This window comes from Pelobates fuscus, chromosome 2 (assembly GCF_036172605.1).
Source record: "Pelobates fuscus isolate aPelFus1 chromosome 2, aPelFus1.pri, whole genome shotgun sequence".
Lineage (NCBI taxonomy): Eukaryota > Metazoa > Chordata > Amphibia > Anura > Pelobatidae > Pelobates > Pelobates fuscus.
Window position 1 is genome coordinate 328,009,773 of NC_086318.1, and position 20,518 is coordinate 328,030,290.

A 20,518-nucleotide genomic window follows, 5' to 3' on the forward strand; every position below is an offset into this window, starting at 1 on the left:
TTATTGTCCTAAGCCTAAGGTTAGAGGCCGTTAAACTATTTCCATATATTTCAATTCTATCTCATACCCCTTAGGCTTAGACTATAAGACTTAGACAAATCCATTACGATATTGAAAAATATAGATTGTGTAACATAATTGATTTTGCATTTTGAACACTAAAATTATGAGAAAGTATATCACAACTTATGTCACCCCATAAATTCTTCATAATTTAAATTCTTAGTAATTCCTTAGCTTTAAGTTAATGTTATACCGATTTTCGAATCTTCAACAACTAATGTAGATGCTAAATTATCACTAAAAGACATTTTAATTGTATACATAATTGCAACTACTAATTATAGAGTTTTTATTCCATCTTTTCAATCCGATTAATAGCGTATGTGATTCAAATATAAATATAACTCCTTTGTAAGTAGAATCTTTTATGTTTGTGTTTTTGCTTTTATATGAACATTGTGTGGACTTTAAATACTAAAATATGAACCTTGAGACAGATAAAAAGAACTAAAGCACTGTGTTTACAAGTTGCAGCCTTGTAATACAACTTAGATCCCAAATTCTTTTTTTAATGTTTAATTTAAAGAATTGTTTTAATTATGTTATGTGTTTGTCATGTTTTTGCTTTTTTTATGTATTCTTTTTTTTTTTTTAATTAAATGTATTATATAAAAGCAAAGGTCTTGCAAAACTTCATCTGCACCTGCTTCAGAGATGAAAAGATGCCCTTGGAACATTTCCAAAACAGCAAAAAATAAATAAAACCTAAATAAACAAAAAAGAGGAAACTTGCTACAAAAAAATTATACTATTTTCTTAGTACTGCTTTGCAATGTGCTGTTTCACTTATCAACCACAGTATGCTGAAAGCAATCATGTAGAAAAATATATATTTACAGGTTAAATGCAAATATGACTCCCCACCTCACAGCCCCCTCTCTCTGTGGCACATAAAGGGATAAATAACCATTTTTTTACTTAAGATCCCTTGTCACCTCCTCCAATGGGGTCCTAATGTGCATGTGCAGCATGGGTCATGCATGCATTAGGCTTTCCCTAAAGGAAAGAATTGCCTTCCCTATAGGAAAGCATCTCTGACTCTGGATGTCGCTATTTAGAGCGTGAGGTAGTCCAGTGCCGTTTCATGGAGTCAAGCTCTGTGAAATTCCAGAAAGCGCCTCTAGTAGCTATCTGGTAGACAACCACTAGAGTCAGTCTTAGTGCTCAATGACAACATTGCAGTTTCTCAAAAACTGCAATATTTTACATTGCAAGACTAATGGGGACAAGGGCGCTGCGCCCAGACCACTTCAATGAGTTGAAGTGGTCTGGATGCCTATAGTGTCCCTTTAAGTACCAGCTGACAATGTTATAGTTATTATGAAATATCTAATGTAAAACATGCAAAAAAGTAAAACACCGGCCCTGCTTTTACTTGTATGCTGCAGAGTGTTTGTCTCTGAATAAATATTTATTAATATAGGTGGACCAGAGTGATTATATTTTATTATTAATGGTATTTTAATACCATATAAGCTTTAAATACTTTGGTTTTAAAAAAAAATGCACAATTTCCAAAATTACTAGTTTTAAGAAAGTACACCAAAAACTGCAGTCACAGGGTCTCACAAATATTTGCTGTAGATGTCTCCTATTTCATATTCACTTTGTGTGTGATTATTTAGAGGTTTCACACAAAACCCGATTAGATCTCACCCACAGCAAGGCTCCATTATACTTAATCAAGAACTAATTTCCCTGATGTCACATAGTAAAAGAGAGAGAAAGAAAGTGTGTAGGTATATTTAACTCATGCCCTGTGATTAGATGTGCCCATTGTTGGTGCAGGGTATGTATTATTATAATGTCATATGTGATATGTATTGTGTGCTCTCCTGTCCTGCTGATGCTCTGTACCAACTAGGTGGATTTGAATGTGGAGCCTGTCCTGTACAGTGCCACTTGTTGGTTGTGAATGATTTTGCAAGACTGTTCAGTGCCACCTGTTGGTTTCAACAGTTATGTGCACTACCGGAATAGCAAGGCTCATTAATTTGCATATCCAGGTAAATTTGCATATTATGGAGGCACAGGAAGAGCCTGGGAGAAGGAGGCACAGGCAGAGGGGATGAAACCTGCCTGGGAGGACACTCTTTTCCAGAAGCCAGCCCAGCTGAGGTAGCTATAACCACAGGCTTGAACACCTATCTCAGGAATGGTCTCCACTGTCAGACCTATATGCCAGCATACACACAACTCATTTGAAAGAGGGGATTATTCTATTAAAAATTTGTGGTTTTACATCCCTCTAGGTAGCTGGTGTTTACCATAGGAACTGCAATCTCCTGTTAACTAGGTAATGTCTAGTCTCCTTTAAAGTACTTTAGATGTCCCGTATAGACATCCATGCTCTAAATTCATTGTGGGGATATTTATGGGATGATAATATTAAACAGTCGAGAATTGCCCACTATTTCAATTCTCTTAGATCTTAGAGATCGTTATCATGTAAGTGAAATGTATTCCATACAAATAAAATTACTATTTGTTATAAAAATTGATATAATTTATTGTGACAAATAAAATAATAATAATATTAGGCAGCATGCATGATAATAATCAGTGAATATTTAGTTTAACATAAGTATGCAATACAATGGCTATACACAGTACAAAGCTACAGCATCAACACAAGATTTACGGGGTACTTCACAGACATAAAAAGCAAAACTTCCAGCGAAAAGTCGTAAAACCTTGGCTAACAGTTAACTGAGTAACCCTTTCAATGCTGGCTAGATCCTCCTAGGCATATAATATCCTATTCTTATGTAATTTTCAATCAAAATAACATTTAAACCAGCTCATTAATCATTTCCTGGAACCATCCAATAAGAATAATCTACCAGATTCTATAAGCCGAATTTTAATTTGCCTTAAAAGTTATCTTATCTTATTTAGAGCAAATCAATACACCTGGATAAAAACATCGGTATGCTAACACTAGTGATGTACCGAACTGTTCGCTGGCGAATAGTTCCTGGCGAACATAGCTTGTTCGCATTCGCCGAGGCGGGCGAACACATGCGCGGTTCGATCCGCCCCCTATTCGTCATCATTGACTAAACTTTGACCCTGTGCCACACAGTCCGCAGACACATTCCAGCCAATCAGCAGCAGACCCTCCCTTCCAGACCCTCCCACCTCCTGTACAGCATCCATTTTAGATTTCATCTGAAGCTGCATTCTTAGATAGAGGAGGGAAAGGGTAGCTGCTGCTCATTTGATAGGGAAATGTATAGCTAGGCTAGTGTATTCAGTGTCCACTACAATCCTGAAGGACTCATCTGATCTCTGCTGTAAGGACAGCACCCCAAAAAGCCCTTTTTAGGGCTAGAACATCAGTCTGCTTTTTTTTTTTTGTGTAATCTTATTGCAGTTGCCTGCCTGCCAGCTTCTGTGTCAGGCTCACAGTGGATACTGTGCCCACTTGCCCAGTGCCACCACTCATATCTGGTGTCACAATAGCTTGCATTTAAAAACATAAAAAAAATAGTTTTCACTGTAATAGATTGAATAGCAGTTAGTTGTCTGCAAGCGTCTGTGTGTCAGGCCTACAGCGTGTACTCTGCCAACCTCTGCCAGTGCACAGTACCACTCATATATGGTGTCACAATAGCATGCATTTAAAAACAAACAAAATTTTTTCACTGTTATAGATTGAATAGCAGTTAGTTGTCTGCAAGCGTCTGTGTGTCAGGCCAACAGCGTGTACTCTGCCAGTGCACAGTGCCACACATATCTGGTGGCACAATAGCGTGCATTTAAAAACCCAAAAACATTGTTTTTCACTGTAATAGATTGAATAGCAGTTACTTGTCTTCAAGCGGGTGTGTCAGGCCTACAGTGTGTACTCTGCCAACCTCTGCAAGTGCACATTGCCACTCATATCTGGTGTCACAATAGCGTGCATTTAAAACCAAAACACTATTTCCACTGTTATAGATTGAATAGCAGTTAGTTGTCTTCAAGCGGGTGTGTCAGGCCTACAGCGTGTACTCTGCCAACCTCTGCCAGTGCACATTGCCACTCATATCTAGTCCCACTAATCTAAAAAAAAAATGACAGGCAGAGGCAGGCCACCCCGCAGGGGCCGTCGTGGTCGTGGTGCTGTGATTCCCTTTTGCCCTAGAATAATGCCCAATTTTCAGAGGCCACATACCCTGAACTTGAAAAGTTCTGACGACATAGTTGACTAGCTAACAAAGGACACCCAATCTTCTACAGCTTCCGCTCGGAACCTTGACGCACCATCCTCCTCCAGCTTAGCTTCGGGCACCTCTCAAGATACCACTCACCGGCCTGCCGCCACCACCAACACTAGCACCACAGCCACTTCACTTTATCTGTCAGAGGAGTTATTTACACATTCGTTTGAAGAAATGAGTGATGCGCAACCATTATTGCCAGAGGATGTAGATAACAGGGATATGTCTTAGTCAGGCAGCATTACAAACATGGACGTACGGTGTGATGATGATGATGTTGTACCCGCTGCTGCTTCCTTTGCTGAGTTGTCAGATACAAGTGAAGCGGTTGATGACGATGCATCCATGGATGTAACGTGGGTGCCCGCTCGGCAAGAAGAAGAACAGGGCAAAAGTTCAGATGGGGAGACAGAGAGGAGGAGGAGACGAGTTGGAAGCAGGGGGAGGTCGTCGCAAGGAGCTAATGGCAAAGTCAGACAGCATGCATCGGCACCCGGGGTCAGCCCGACAGCGTGCCAATCAACGCATGCTGTGTCCACCACCAGAATGCCGTCATTGCAGAGCTCAGCAGTGTGGCATTTTTTTTGTGTGTCTGCCTCTGACCACAGCGATGCCATTTGCAACCTGTGCCAAAACAAACTGAGTCGTGGGAAGTCCAACACCCACCTAGGTACAACTGCTTTGAGTAGGCACATGATCGCACATCACAAACGCCTATGGGATCAACACATGAGTACAAGCAGCACACAAACTCAAAGCCGCCATCCTCCTCCTGGTCAAGCATCTTCAGCCACGTCAACCACTGCTGTCCTCCTTGCCCCCTCTCAACCATCCGCCACTCCGTCTCTCGCCTTGAGCAGTTCCCGCTCATCTGCCCACAGTCAGGTGTCTGTCAAGGACATGTTTGAGCGTAAGAAGACAATGTCAGAAAGTCACCCCTTTGCCCAGCGTCTGACAGCTGGCTTGTCTGAACTATTAGCCCGCCAGCTTTTACCATACAAGATGGTGGAGTCTGAGGCGTTCAAAACATTTGTGGCTATTGGGACACCGCAGTGGAAGGTACCCGGACGAAATTTCTTTTCACAAAAGGCAATCCCCAACCTGTACTCGATTGTGCAAAAGGAAGTAATGGCATGTCTGGCACACAGTGTTGGGGCAAGGGTCCATCTGACCACTGATACCTGGTCTGCAAAGCATGGTCAGGGCAGCTATATCACCTACACTGCGCATTGGGTAAACCTGCTGACGGCTGCCAAGCATGGAATGCGTGGCTCTGCAGAGGAGTTGGTGACACCGCCACGACTTGCAGGCAGGCCTGCTGCCACCTCCTCTACTCCTCCTACTCCATCCTCTTCCATAACCTCCTCGGCTGATTCCTCTTCTGCTGCTGCGTCTTGCGCCACATCAACGGCAACCCCCAGCTCCCCAGGTACTATTCCACATCCCGGATACGGCAGTGTCACGCCATCTTGGGTTTGACTTGCTTGAAAGCAGAGAGTCACACCGGACAAGCACTCCTGTCCGCCCTGAACACACAGGTGGAAAAGTGTCTGACTCCGCAGCAACTGGATATCGGCAAAGTGGTTTGTGACAACGGAACAAATTTGTTGGCGGCATTGAAGTTGGTCAAGTTGACACATGTGCTGTGCTTGGCACATGTGTGTAATCTGATCTTACAACGCTTTGTGCATAAGTACACAGGCTTACAGGACGTCCTGAAGCAGGCCAGGAAGGTGTGTGGCCATTTCAAGTGTTCTTACACAGCCATGGCGCACTTTGCAGATATCCAGCAGCGAAACAACATGCCAGTGAGGCGCTTGATTTGCGACAGCCCGACACGTTGGAATTCAAAACTCCTAATGTTCGACCGCCTGCTCCAACAAGAAAAAGCCGTTAATGAATATTTGTATGACCAGGGTGCTAGGACAGCCTCTGGGGAGCTGGGGATTTTTTTGCCACGTTACTGGATGCTCATGCGCAATGCCTGTAGGCTCATGCGTCCTTTTGAGGAGGTGACAAACCTAGTCAGTCGCACCGAAGGCACCATCAGCGACATCATACCATTTGTTTTCTTCCTGGAGCGTGCCCTGCGAAGAGTGCTGGATCAGGCCGTAGATGAGCGTGAAGAGGAAGAGTTGTGGTCACCATCACCACCAGAAACAGCCTTATCAGCATCGCTTGCTGGACCTGCGGCAATGCTGGAAGAGGATTGTGAGGAAGAGGAGTCAGAGGAGGAATGTGGCTTTGAGGAGGAGGAGGAAGACCAACCACAACAGGCATCCCAGGGTGCTCGTTGTCAGCTATTTGGTACCCGTGGTGTTGTACGTGTCTGGGGGGAAGAACATACCTTCATTGAGATCACTGAGGATGAGGAACGGGAAATGAGTAGCTCGGCATCCAACCTTGTGCAAATGGGGTCTTTCATGCTGTCGTGCCTGTTGAGGGACCCTCGTATAAAAAGGCTGAAGGAGAATGACCTGTACTGGGTGTCCACACTACTAGACCCCCGGTATAAGCAGAAAGTGGCTGAAATGTTACCAAATTACAACAAGTCGGAAAGGATGCAGCATTTGCAAAATAAATTAAAAAGTATGCTTTACACAGCGTATAAGCGTGATGTCACAGCACAACAGAAAACTAACAGGGGAAGAGGTGAAAGTAATCCTCCTCCTCCCACGACCACGCCGGCAAGGACAGGATGCTTTAAAGACGTGTTGTTGATGGAGGACATGCAGAGCTTTTTAAGTCCTACGCATCGCCACAGCCCTTCGGGATCCACCCTCAGAGAACAACTCGACCGACAGGTAGCAGACTAGCTCGCCTTAACTGCAGATATCGACACTCTGAGGAGTGATGAACCCCTTGACTACTGGGTGTGCAGGCTTGACCTGTGGCCTGAGCTATCCCAATTTGCGATAGAACTTCTAGCCTGCCCTGCTTCAAGGACTTTCAGTGCAGCAGGAGGTATTGTCACTGAGAAGAGAAGTCGCCTAGTTCAAAAAAGTCTAGATTACCTCACCTTTATTAAGATGAATGAGGGATGGATCCCAAAGGGACTGACAGTGGGCGATAGATTTGACTAAAAAAGGCCTGATGAGATGAGCTGCCTTGGGCTAAAAATGGTGACCCTATGTAGGAGGAACAGTCCCTATTCTACTCTGTGTCAGTGTGTATCAGGGATCCTTAGGATAGGTGTCAATCCATATCTGCCAAGTGACCCTATGTAGGAGGAACAGTCCCTATTCTGCTCTGTGTCAGTGTGTATCAGGGTCCCTGAGGACAGGTGTCAATCCATATCTGCCAAGTGACCCTATGTAGGGGGAACAGTCCCTATTCTGCTCTGTGTCAGTGTGTATCAGGGATCCTTAGGATAGGTGTCAATCCATATCTGCCAAGTGACCCTATGTAGGAGGAACAGTCCCTATTCTGCTCTGTGTCAGTGTGTATCAGGGTCCCTGAGGACAGGTGTCAATCCATATCTGCCAAGTGACCCTATGTAGGGGGAACAGTCCCTATTCTGCTCTGTGTCAGTGTGTATCAGGGATCCTTATGATAGGTGTCAATCCATATCTGCCAAGTGACCCTATGTAGGGGGAACAGTCCCTATTCTGCTATGTGTCAGTGTGTATCAGGGTCCCTGAGGGCATGTGTCAATCCATATCTGCCAAGTGACCCTATGTAGGGGGAACAGTCCATATTCTGCTCTGTGTCAGTGTGTATCAGGGTCTCTGAGGACAGGTGTCAATCCATATCTGCCAAGTGACCCTATGTAGGGGGAACAGTCCCTATTCTGCTCTGTGTCAGTGAGTATCAGGGTCCTTGAGGACAGGTGTCAATCCATATCTGCCAAGTGACCCTATGTAGGGGGAACAGTCCATATTCTGCTCTGTGTCAGTGTGTATCAGGGTCTCTGAGGACAGGTGTCAATCCATATCTGCCAAGTGACCCTTTGTAGGGGGAACAGTCCCTATTCTGCTCTGTGTCAGTGTGTATCAGGGATCCTTATGATAGGTGTCAATCCATATCTGCCAAGTGACCCTATGTAGGGGGAACAGTCCCTATTCTGCTATGTGTCAGTGTGTATCAGGGTCCCTGAGGGCATGTGTCAATCCATATCTGCCAAGTGACCCTATGTAGGGGGAACAGTCCATATTCTGCTCTGTGTCAGTGTGTATCAGGGTCTCTGAGGACAGGTGTCAATCCATATCTGCCAAGTGACCCTATGTAGGGGGAACAGTCCCTATTCTGCTCTGTGTCAGTGTGTATCAGGGTCCTTGAGGACAGGTGTCAATCCATATCTGCCAAGTGACCCTATGTAGGGGGAACAGTCCATATTCTGCTCTGTGTCAGTGTGTATCAGGGTCTCTGAGGACAGGTGTCCAGGTGTCAATCCATATCTGCCAAGTGACCCTTTGTAGGGGGAACAGTCCCTATTCTGCTCTGTATCAGTGTGTATCAGGGATCCTTATGATAGGTGTCAATCCATATCTGCCAAGTGACCCTATGTAGGGGGAACAGTCCCTATTCTGCTATGTGTCAGTGTGTATCAGGGTCCCTGAGGGCATGTGTCAATCCATATCTGCCAAGTGACCCTATGTAGGGGGAACAGTCCATATTCTGCTCTGTGTCAGTGTGTATCAGGGTCTCTGAGGACAGGTGTCAATCCATATCTGCCAAGTGACCCTATGTAGGGGGAACAGTCCCTATTCTGCTCTGTGTCAGTGTGTATCAGGGTCCTTGAGGACAGGTGTCAATCCATATCTGCCAAGTGACCCTATGTAGGGGGAACAGTCCCTATTCTGCTCTGTGTCAGTGTGTATCAGGGTCTCTGAGGACAGGTGTCAATCCATATCTGCCAAGTGACCCTATGTGGGAGGAACAGTCCCTATTCTGCTCTGTGTCAGTGTGTATCAGGGTCCCTGAGGACAGGTGTCAATCCATATCTGCCAAGTGACCCTATGTAGGGGGAACAGTCCCTATTCTGCTCTGTGTCAGTGTGTATCAGGGTCCCTGAAGACAGTTGTCAATCCAAATCTGCCACGTGACCCTATGTAGGGGGAACAGTCCCTATTCTGCTCTGTGTCAGTGTGTATCAGGGTCCCTGAGGACAGGTGTCAATCCATATCTGCCAAGTGACCCTATGTAGGGGGAACAGTCCCTATTCTGCTCTGTGTCAGTGTGTATCAGGGTCCCCGAGGACAGGTGTCAATCCATTTCTGCCAAGTGACCCTATGTTGGGGGAACAGTCCCTATTCTGCTCTGTGTCAGTGTGTATCAGGGTCTCTGAGGACAGGTGTCAATCCATATCTGCCAAGTGACCCTATGTAGGGGGAACAGTCCCTATTCTGCTCTGTGTCAGTGTGTATCAGGGTCCCTGAGGACAGGTGTCAATCCATATCTGCCAAGTGACCCTATGTAGGGGGTACAGTCCCTATTCTGCTCTGTGTCAGTGTGTATCAGGGTCCCTGAGGACAGGTGTCAATCCATATCTGCCAAGTGACCCTATGTAGGGGGAACAGTCCCTATTTTGCTCTGTGTCAGTGTGTATCAGGGTCTCTGAGGACAGGTGTCAATCCACATATCAAGGTGTCAATATGTCATATGTCAGGTGTCAATCCATATCCATTGTGATTTAGGAATGTTAGGTGATTTATGCCCTTTATGGATTAAAACCAGACTCTGCATCAACTGTGTAATTTTCCGTGGGAGTTTTGCCATGGATCCCCCTCCGGCATGCCACAGTCCAGGTGTTAGTCCCCTTGAAACAACTTTTCCATCACTATTGTGGCCAGAAAGAGTCCCTGTGGGTTTTAAAATTCGCCTGCCCATTGAAGTCTAAGGCGGTTCGCCCGGTTCGCCGGTTCGCGAACGTTTGCGGAAGTTCGCGTTCGCCGTTCGCGAACCGAAAATTTTATGTTCGCGACATATCTAGCTAACACGTGATAATATCACATTAATATATCATTATTCTTAATTCCACCTGCAGAATGGAATGTTTATAACTATATATTCTTTAGTTAACTAAGATTTCTAAATATTAAAATCTGACCGTGATTTATCCAGTCATATATCATGCTATTAGATTTTTTTATTAATTTAGATTAATTAAATAAAACCAGCATAATTACCTGTTAAGTAGATATTCTCATCCCGTGAGTAGTCAGTCCCAGGAACTTGAATGCGTGTATGATTGGTTGTATGGAGGTATGTAAGTAATAGTAAAAAGTAAGTGTTAAGGAGTGTTTCTTGAGTTGGGTCCAAGAGAGTTTGAATGTTAGTCCCAGAGTGAATATCTGTCCTGGATCTCTCTGAATGTCCGAATCTGAAAGCCCAACTCCAACTCCCCTCTCTTCCCTTTGTCCTAACTTTTTAAACGGAAATATTCTCTGTACGTCATCAGTTTGTATAACCAATAGGATACTGAAGGTGTGGTCAACCTGCAGATTACAATTTAGGTATTTGGTCCATAGAGGGCACTCTCGCCTCACTAAACTTTCCTATCCAGGAAAGAGTTAACTTTTCCTGATGACGATTTTGACTTCATTTGGCTTATCTAAAATAACTACCATAACTTAAATTTGCTGTCAGTTCAAAACGTTTGCCTCCGTCTTTGTGGCAACGACTTTGATCGTAATTTCTAGAATTGACATGTCTAAACTAAATTTCACCCCTTACTTACAATGGGACCTTGTAAAATTTAGAAAGTAAAATTAATTACTTGTCTTCTCTGTCACTAGTGTCTGTGTTAAAAATTATTTATCTTCCATTAACATTTAAACAGAGCATTCCATCCCCCTGCTTCATTGCTTATCACTTTGCTTGTTTATATAATGCATTCCTTAGCTCAGGCTCAGTGGCTGGTTACAGAAAGGATAGAAATTATGTGTCTTTGTCTTGCCTGAAGATAGCAAAATGGAGTCTGCTCTGTTCTGAGTGACTCAGGCAATATACACTTTTAATTTCTATCATAGCACAAAATGTCTGCCGATATAAATATCCTAACTACATCCCTGCACTTTTCTGATACTTTTCATATAGGAAATTAAGTAAACTGTTTACTATAATAATGTCTTACCTGCAGCACTGGAGTTCATGCTGACTACATTTCCCAAGAGATCCAACCAGCCATACAGCTGGCTAAGTGTCTTGAGAAATATATAATGTATTTGAGCTGCAGTATTACTGGTAAGGCATAAGAGTCATAAAGCATAAAAATTTATTTTGACATAATTTACAAACATTAGTATCTAGTGAAGAAGTTAAAGCAGTGGTTCCCAAACTGTGTGCTATTATCATAGCACCGGGAACTGTGCTTTCCCCTGCTGGCTCTGCAGGACTGGAAGGGAGATCAGAGATCTCCCTCTCCGGCCCACTAGCAATATAATGCTGGCAGCCGGCAGGGAGGGAGGGAGAGAGGACCTGGGGGAGCTCTAACCTGCAGCTCCACCTGTGTTCTTCTCTCGCTAGCTCAGTGTTTTGTCGGTTACCATGGCAATGCTCTGAATCTTGTGAGAGTGAACTCTAGCAGCTCCTGAGGCTGCTAGAGTTCACTCTCTCCACTGGGACCACCAGGGCTTCCCCACCGGACCACCAGGCATTACAGGAAATGTCCCCCCTTCCAGGCAAATGTAAGCAGGAAGGGGGGATATTATTTTTTTTAACAAAATATATATTTATTAATTTGCCCACAGACCCCACACCACACAATAATTCCTCCAAGACACACTGCCCCCCTACACACACTAGCCCCATACACACACACTGCCCCCAGGGCAGGTGCAAGTATTTCTGTCGCCCTAGGCAAAGATCCATGTTGCCGCTCCCTCACACACTGACAGACACACACTCACTGACAGACACACTCACTGACAGACACACTAACTAACTGGCAGACACACACAGACACTTACTGATAGACATACACTCACTCACTGACAGACACACAAACACACACTCAATGATAGACACTGATAGATATACACTCACTGACAGACACACAAACACACTCACTGACACACACACTCACTGACACACACACACACATACTTACTGACAGACACACACACACACATTCACTGACAGACACACACACACACATTCACTGACATACACACACTCACTCATTGACAGACAGACAGACAGACAGACACACACAAACACTCACTGACATACATACACTCACTCACTGACAGACACACACACAGACACTCACAGACAGACACACACACTCACTGACAGACATACACTCCCTCACTGACAGACACACACACACACACACAGACACTCACTGACATACATACACCCACTCACTGACAGACAGACACACACAAACATACACTTACTGTCAGACAGACATACACTCACTTACTGACAGACACACAAACACATACTCACTGACACACACAGACACTCACTGACATACATACTCACTCACTGACAAACGCACACACAGTCAAACACTCACCTCCATGGGGTCCAGTGTGGGGCAGCTCCTCACTCCTCCAGCACGTTGTTTAGTATGCCAGGGCCGGAATGACGTCATATTCCGGCTCCCGTCATTACAGAGGGCGTGCGAGGGAGGAGTGAAAGGCTGCTAGAACAGCCTTCCTCGCCGCCTTCCTGCCCCGTCCCCTCTCCTCCGGTTACTGCCATTTTTTAGCAGAGCAGGCACCTGCCATCAAGGTAAGCAGGTGTCTGCTCTCCCTTGCCTAATACTGGTTCGGGGGCACCCTGAGATGGCCAGATGGCCACCTCCTGGGCCCCCTGTGACAGTGATCCTCTCGGCACCCCCGCCTTCAGGTACCTTGAAGATTGGCCCTGCGCTGGGGGCGGCTCAAGAGCCGCTCTCAAGTGCTTTGACCCCAGACAGTGGGAGCCCACCAGGAAACATCCCGGTGGGCGCCTACAGCAGGCCGGCACCCTAGGCGAATGCCTAGTCGCCTAATGGTGGCGCCGGCCCTGACATACCCCCCCATACATACACTATCCCCCATACAGAGACTACCCCCCTACAAACACACTATCCTCCATACACACACGTTTTTTATTGCAAAAAATTTGTAAACCGAAACGCGGTTTCCCATAGGAATGCATTGAAAACCAATTAATCCGTTCTGGAGGTCAGAAAAAAGTAAAAATGAGCCAGCATGGAAGCCAACCCACAATGCAGAACACACAATAAAAGGCATGCAAACGACGAAGCTCAGCTCCCTACCTTTCCACAGCTTGAGAAATGCACCAAAAAGTCCCAAAAACAACTGCAAACAATTTCCATAATGGCTCCAAAACTCGATGCAAAAGCCGCTCCAACACCTCCACACTCAATGCCGTGTGCTATAAACCTCCCAGGTGCAATGCATCCTGGGGAAACTTGCTTTGTATTGCGAAAAACTATTTGTAAACCGAGGCATTATTTTCAATTATTTTCATTTGTAAACCGAAAATTATGTTAACCAAGGCATTTGTAAACCGAGGTCCAACTGTATATTTAAATTAACTTAAATATGATTTTATGATAAATTTAATTTACAAAATTACCTTTAAATATCTAAATCTAATGTAACTATCACATAGTTTACTCTTGTTCTTCATTACCAGCTACTCAGACAGGCTAACCTCGTTCTCATTTACCTCTCATTAAGCATCATTATCATTAACTAGTGGAAAGAGGAGTTCAATAATTCAGCCAGCATCTTCAAAACAGCTTCAAAACACAGAGGAAATAAATAAACTGTTTTTTTTTAAATGTTATAATTCAAAGTTAATTTTAAATTTAAGGCCAGAGTAGCCCAACTGAAACCATTGCTGACTAATAATTTTTCCAGTTCAGCTAGTTTGACCTTAAAGCACAACCGGCACCCTAAACAATTATAATATAAATATAATAATCCTTTTATTTAGTATAAAAAGAAAACATAGATTAAAAAAATAATAGAATAATCCATCCCTACTTTTAGAATATGACAAGATCCTTCAGCCATATACATGCACCTTAAGAAAGACAGTGTTTGAAAACGTAAGAACACTTACTACTCACTACTACTGGTGGCAGGAAACAGATGCAGGACATCTAGGGGAAATCCCCAGGATGTTAGAACAGTGAGTGTATCTGTCAGTGAGTGTGTGTCTGTCCATGTGTCTGAGTGAGTGAGTGATTGTGTGTGTCAGATTGTCTCAAATCAGTGATTGTGTGCGTATGTCAGTGTATCTGAGAGTGTTGCCTGTTAGAGAGTGTTAGTGTGTGTGTCAGTCAAAGTGTGTGTTAGTCTTTAACAGGAAGAGGTGTAGCCTTGACAGAAAGTGGTGGAGCAAATAGGGCAGCACAGATCCAAAATACACCACTGGAGATGACAGCTGCAAAAAGTTGGTGTGTGTACAAAACTGTGAATTCCTGAGAAGGCCATAGTTAAATTAAGAAAACAAGAATATTCTTAAATTTAAAAACTAAGGAGATAAATTTAAAAAATGTACAGTGCTGAATTACAAACGGATCAGAAGAATCAAAATGGGCAGATAGATACATAGATGAATAATGTTTACTCAATTCTATGAACTAAAATTCATAATTTGTCAGGGGGCAGAGCCTGACCGCCGGCCAGACCAGGTCAGCGAGAGCTCCCGTGTCTGGCAACAGATTTCTGGGTATATACTCTACTACTTGCATTGAACTACAGGCACAAAGTGATAATCAAAACCAGGGACCACTGCTGCACACGGCAGTACCTCACACAAGCACCCCTGCTCCCCCGGTTCCCTGATTAAAGCTGAGACCCTTGATCTGCGCCTCCTCCCCCCCCCCTTTGGACCGTGGGGGTTATCCCAGTCCCCACTGTCCAGCCCACAACTCCTGCTTACCACACGCAGCAGTCACCAATGGGGAAAAGGCCATGAAACTACCCCTCAAATGGTGGACGGGCCTACTACTCCTGAACTCCAGAAACAGCATGAAGTTCCAGCTGGATGCTCGGTACTGGACAACATGCTAACATGTCTGGACGAAATCTTTGCCCGTCTGGAGACCCGAAACAAGGCAGCAATGCAAGACCGGGAAAGTGGATGGAGGAGGGGCGGAGATGGAGCTTGTGAGCCACTCTCGGGCACCACTTCTCACCAAGCTGCAATGTCTTCTACAGTGAGCCCACCTGGGCCGAGAGCTGCAAGGGACGCACCCCCTAAACATCACCCACAGAGGCAGAAGATATGACGCCGCATGCAGCGAACTGTCAGGCTTACCTTGCTGGGAGTCCAACATGCAGAGATAAAAGCTCACCCTTGCATTTAGACACAGGCCGAGGTGGTCAAGGTAGAACTCACCTGGCCTGTGAATCTGTGCACGGGGGCTGTGCAGCTGAATGCTTGTAGTCGCAGTACAGACAAGGAAATCCAGGAGAATCGTCGTAGGTAAGCCAATGGTCAGAGGGTGCCGGAAATCAGGGGATACGAGTAACAAGCCAAGGTCAAAGGATGCCAGAATTCAGGAGATACGAGTCACAATCCAAGGTCAGGAGAATACTTAGCACGTGGAGTAGCAACTCTCTAACCAGAGTCATTGAACTGACACTGCCCTTAGGGAGGAGCAGTGTCTTATACCCTGATGATTAGTATATCAGGTTCAGCTGGAGAGTGATCGACAGGTCTGAGCCAGGTGAAGTCCAGCCCCTTAGTGCTGCAGGCAATACAAGATAAAACAGGAGTTATCCCAAGTCCTGAAATGGCTCAGATGTTAAAGAGCAGGTTCAGAACTGCCAAGCATACAGGTTCAAATCCCTCTTCGGGCAATAAAAGGGCGACCCCGTCTGGCAGTCTGGAGGTCAAGGCGTGAATCCTGACAGTACCCTCCCCTTAAGAACGCACTCTGGGCGTGAACAGGTTCCTTTTGGGAACTGTATTCCTCGTCTTCGGACTCCGTATCACTGAGGAAGTCCTTGTAATCGAAGTATCCAGAGTGGAGTCCCTCAGTCGGGGACCTTGGGGTATCAGTGTCGGGTACTGGTGGAGAAAGGTCTGGGCCATTCAGAGACCTGGTGCAGGCGGAAATAAACTTAGTCCCACAACCCATTTTATCTGAACTATTTCCCATAGGTGAGTTTTCTGGAAGTAGTGATTTCTTGTGGTCTTGAGATCCACTGGCATCAGCAGCCATCGTAGTCTGGGTACTCTTCTGCATCACGGAACGTGGAAATATCCGACAGCACCTTTGACATTTTTTAGGTCGTGTTGCCGGAATAACAGGGTGCAGCTGAATTGTACCCACTTGAAGAGGTTCAGGCCGAGTTGGGCGAATAGGGCAGTGAGAGATAAAGTGCCCTTCTTCACCACAATAAAAACAGAGACAACGCGCCCTCCTTCGATCTCTTTCTCTAGATGGCAGTCTTGTTTTAGAGCGGACGAAGCCTATCTCCATGGGTTCCTCCCTGTCCACTGGAGATTCACAGCTAGCTAGAGGAAAACCAGGGTCACAAGGCGGTTCCTCCATGTCCATTGGAGTTTCATAGCTAGCTTGAGGGAAAACAGGGGTACAAGGAGGTTTACTGGAGGAGGGTTTGCGTTGTGACCTTATGGGGACTTGGTAGGAGTCCTTTTCTTTAGGTAACAGCGATCTGCGGTTAGATGGAGCAGGCTTGGGAGTAGCTTTCCTGGAGGTAGAGCTCTGAGAGTCCATTGCGGACATAAATGACTCCCAACTGTCCAAGACAGTGCTTTTCTCCTGTAGCTTCCGGTATGCCCACTCCTTGATCCGTCCGACAAGTAAGTTGATGGCCGAACGGACCTTGACAAAGTCACTGTTGTAAGTTTTAGGCTTGAGAGCAAAAAGAAGTTCACAATCCAGTCTGAATGCTGTGAAGGAGGTACGGGAACCATCAAAGCGGTCAGGCATCACAACAAACGGTTCTGGAACTGGGCGTACTGTGCCTTTAAGAGATAAAAGTTCTTGCTGCAGTTCCGAAACAGTCTGGGTCAGGCTGGACACTTGCTGAGCAAGGGAGGTGAGCATTATCTCTGTGGACTCCATAAGGGTCAGTTCAATATGTCAGGCTTACCTTGCTGGGAGTCCAACATGCAGAGATAAAAGCTCACCCTTGCATTTAGACACAGGCCGAGGTGGTCAAGGTAGAACTCACCTGGCCTGTGAATCTGTGCACGGGGGCTGTGCAGCTGAATGCTTGTAGTCGCAGTACAGACAAGGAAATCCAGGAGAATCGTCGTAGGTAAGCCAATGGTCAGAGGGTGCCGGAAATCAGGGGATACGAGTAACAAGCCAAGGTCAAAGGATGCCAGAATTCAGGAGATACGAGTCACAATCCAAGGTCAGGAGAATACTTAGCACGTGGAGTAGCAACTCTCTAACCAGAGTCATTGAACTGACACTGCCCTTAGGGAGGAGCAGTGTCTTATACCCTGATGATTAGTATATCAGGTTCAGCTGGAGAGTGATCGACAGGTCTGAGCCAGGTGAAGTCCAGCCCCTTAGTGCTGCAGGCAATACAAGATAAAACAGGAGTTATCCCAAGTCCTGAAATGGCTCAGATGTTAAAGAGCAGGTTCAGAACTGCCAAGCATACAGGTTCAAATCCCTCTTCGGGCAATAAAAGGGCGACCCCGTCTGGCAGTCTGGAGGTCAAGGCGTGAATCCTGACACGAACATTCCGGAGATCCTGCCACAACCCACAGGGGAAGGGCTTGGGCTCAGTCATGAGCACCCTAGACAGTGTTATAGCGACGCAGGCACTCACCACAGCCCGGGGCAGCATGGTTGCCACATTTAGTCCCCCCCGCGTACTGACCCCAAGCCACTCCCGCAAGTTTCCAAGCCTAGTAGTGGGCTGATGCTGAACTTTGTCCTCCTGAACAAGGACCTGACTCAAACGGTTCGACCATGGCTTCAAACCCTTCACTCTAATGTCTTGATTTTAGCTTGACTCTCGTTGTTCCTATGTCTCATGTTTTAACCATGTGTCCAATTTATTATATTGGTTTACTGGGGAGAAGGCTTACCAGAGCTTTATCTTAGCACCCATCCGCCCAATAGCATGCCCACTGTCATGACTCATGGCCTCCACATTTACTTGATCACCCTGGGCATCATATTTAGGCCTACCCCAGCATGCCCACTACCGGGGAAGGTGAGGGGCTGCAGTGGTTACCCTCACAAGCTGCCCAGCATTCTGCAACCTTGCTACTGTCACACAGCCATAATACCTTCCTGGCTCCCCTAGATGCAGCAGTTGACTCTAAAATTGGGCAGCTTTAAAGTTATCTTCAGTAAGTTTAAGTTAACGTGAAGGCTGCTATTCGGGTTTCTCATGATAAGTGACTACAGTAGGCATACACAACGTTTTAGCATACTCCAGATTACCCCACTAAAGCCTACCCTTACATACTACTGTGATTGGCAGCTATCTCATGTTTTACTACTTTACTACTTTAGAATACTCAAACGTGTTATTCCTATATTATATTTAAAAACATTCATGTCTTCTCTAGAGCTCCTGGTGTTACGCATGACGATATACTTGAGGATGGATGGCTGTTTTTGTATGACAAAAATGCAAAATATATTTTTTTTTAATTTATAATTTGTCTTTAGATTCCCCAAAATTAATTTTAGTAAAATAAATACTTAAAGGGACACTCCAGGCACCCAGACCACTTCTGCCCATTGGAATGGTCTGGGTGCCAACTCCCACTACCCTTAACCCTGCAAGTGTAATTATTGCAGTTTTTATAAAATGCAATAATTACCTTGCAGGGTTAATTCCTCCTCTAGTGGCTGTCTACTAGACAGCCACTAGAGGGCACTTCCTGATCTATAGCACAGAAAACCTGTAATAGAGCATTGCTGGACGTCCTCACGCTGTGTGAGGACCTCCAGCGTCGCTCAATTCCCCATAGGAAAGCATTGAAAAGCATTTTCAATGCTTTCCTATGGGGAGCTCTAATGCATTAGGTCTCCCCGGCCGGTAGGCGGGATCAGTCTCGCCCACCGGCCGATGTAATGCCTACCGGGGGATGGGGGTGGGAAGGAGAGAGGACCTGCAGTGCCAGGAAAACAGATTGCCTGGATACAACCTTTATAAACACCATATGGTTATTGTGATTACTTATCCCAGGCATCTTACTTACCACTATATACTCAGACCACCAAGAGCAAACCAAGGTAGATTTCAAGCAATGACTAGCAGTACAGGATGATGTGCCATTTAAATAAAATAAGATATAAACAAGCATGTACCATTTTGTCCCCTATATAGACTGAGTATTGAGAGTTCCACTGAATCTTCTTAATTGAGCCCTGCAGACATCCCTTCAAAGGCCACTGAACTTGGCCACAGTCAAATTGACCTTGAACTCTATAAGCAATTCTTTAAAATTGGTGGATCTTTTGGTAATCAAAGGCAAAACCTTTCATTGAGAAATATAAAAAAGAAAAACATATTTTTGGTTCAATTTCTTTTTTATTTGTATTCCATTTTTCATGGCGTAGGTTTGACATAATAGTAATAATATAGCCAGCCTGCTTGCCAATAAATATGCTCAATAGTCGAGGAAAAATTGCAAACCATGTCATAAAACAGCTGCCTCTGTCTCCCCAACCAGCCACAAATAAGCTAACAAGAAAAACCTTGAATGGAAACACCTTGACTTTTTACATAAGGACAATAGGTTGTCATTATGCATACCAAGAATGTTCTTTTATAACTGATAATTACATATAAATTAGAGGGACACAATACGAAAAAAAAAAATTATTTCTCTTCATTTACCTAAATGTAATTTCTGCGGTCATTACATAATTACTGATATTTTTCCGTAGTTATTATTAAGAAAAAAAAACAGTTTCCAAAATTATCTCTATACACAAATACTGAAAGTTACCTATTATAAATAATCATTGAAAATGGAAGAGAAATGTAATTTCTTCTTAAGACTGGAAAATTAACTTGTAAGTGAAAAAGAAGCTAGGCATGTTTATAAATTCTGAATAAATACACATCTTCTTATGTTCTTTAACCCAAGTTTCAGACTCTGGAATAGACAGTGAGATATTAACGTAATTGATCAGCATTGAATAATTCTTGGGATTGGATTATATTTTACCATCTGCTACTTTATTATGTAGAAAATATAATGTCTATATTAATATTCCTATATTTATTTTAAATAATTCTTAATACATGCATTGGGATATAACAGACATTCATGCAAACTGATAGAGACACTTTTTGTACAGATTTAACAATCAGTTTATT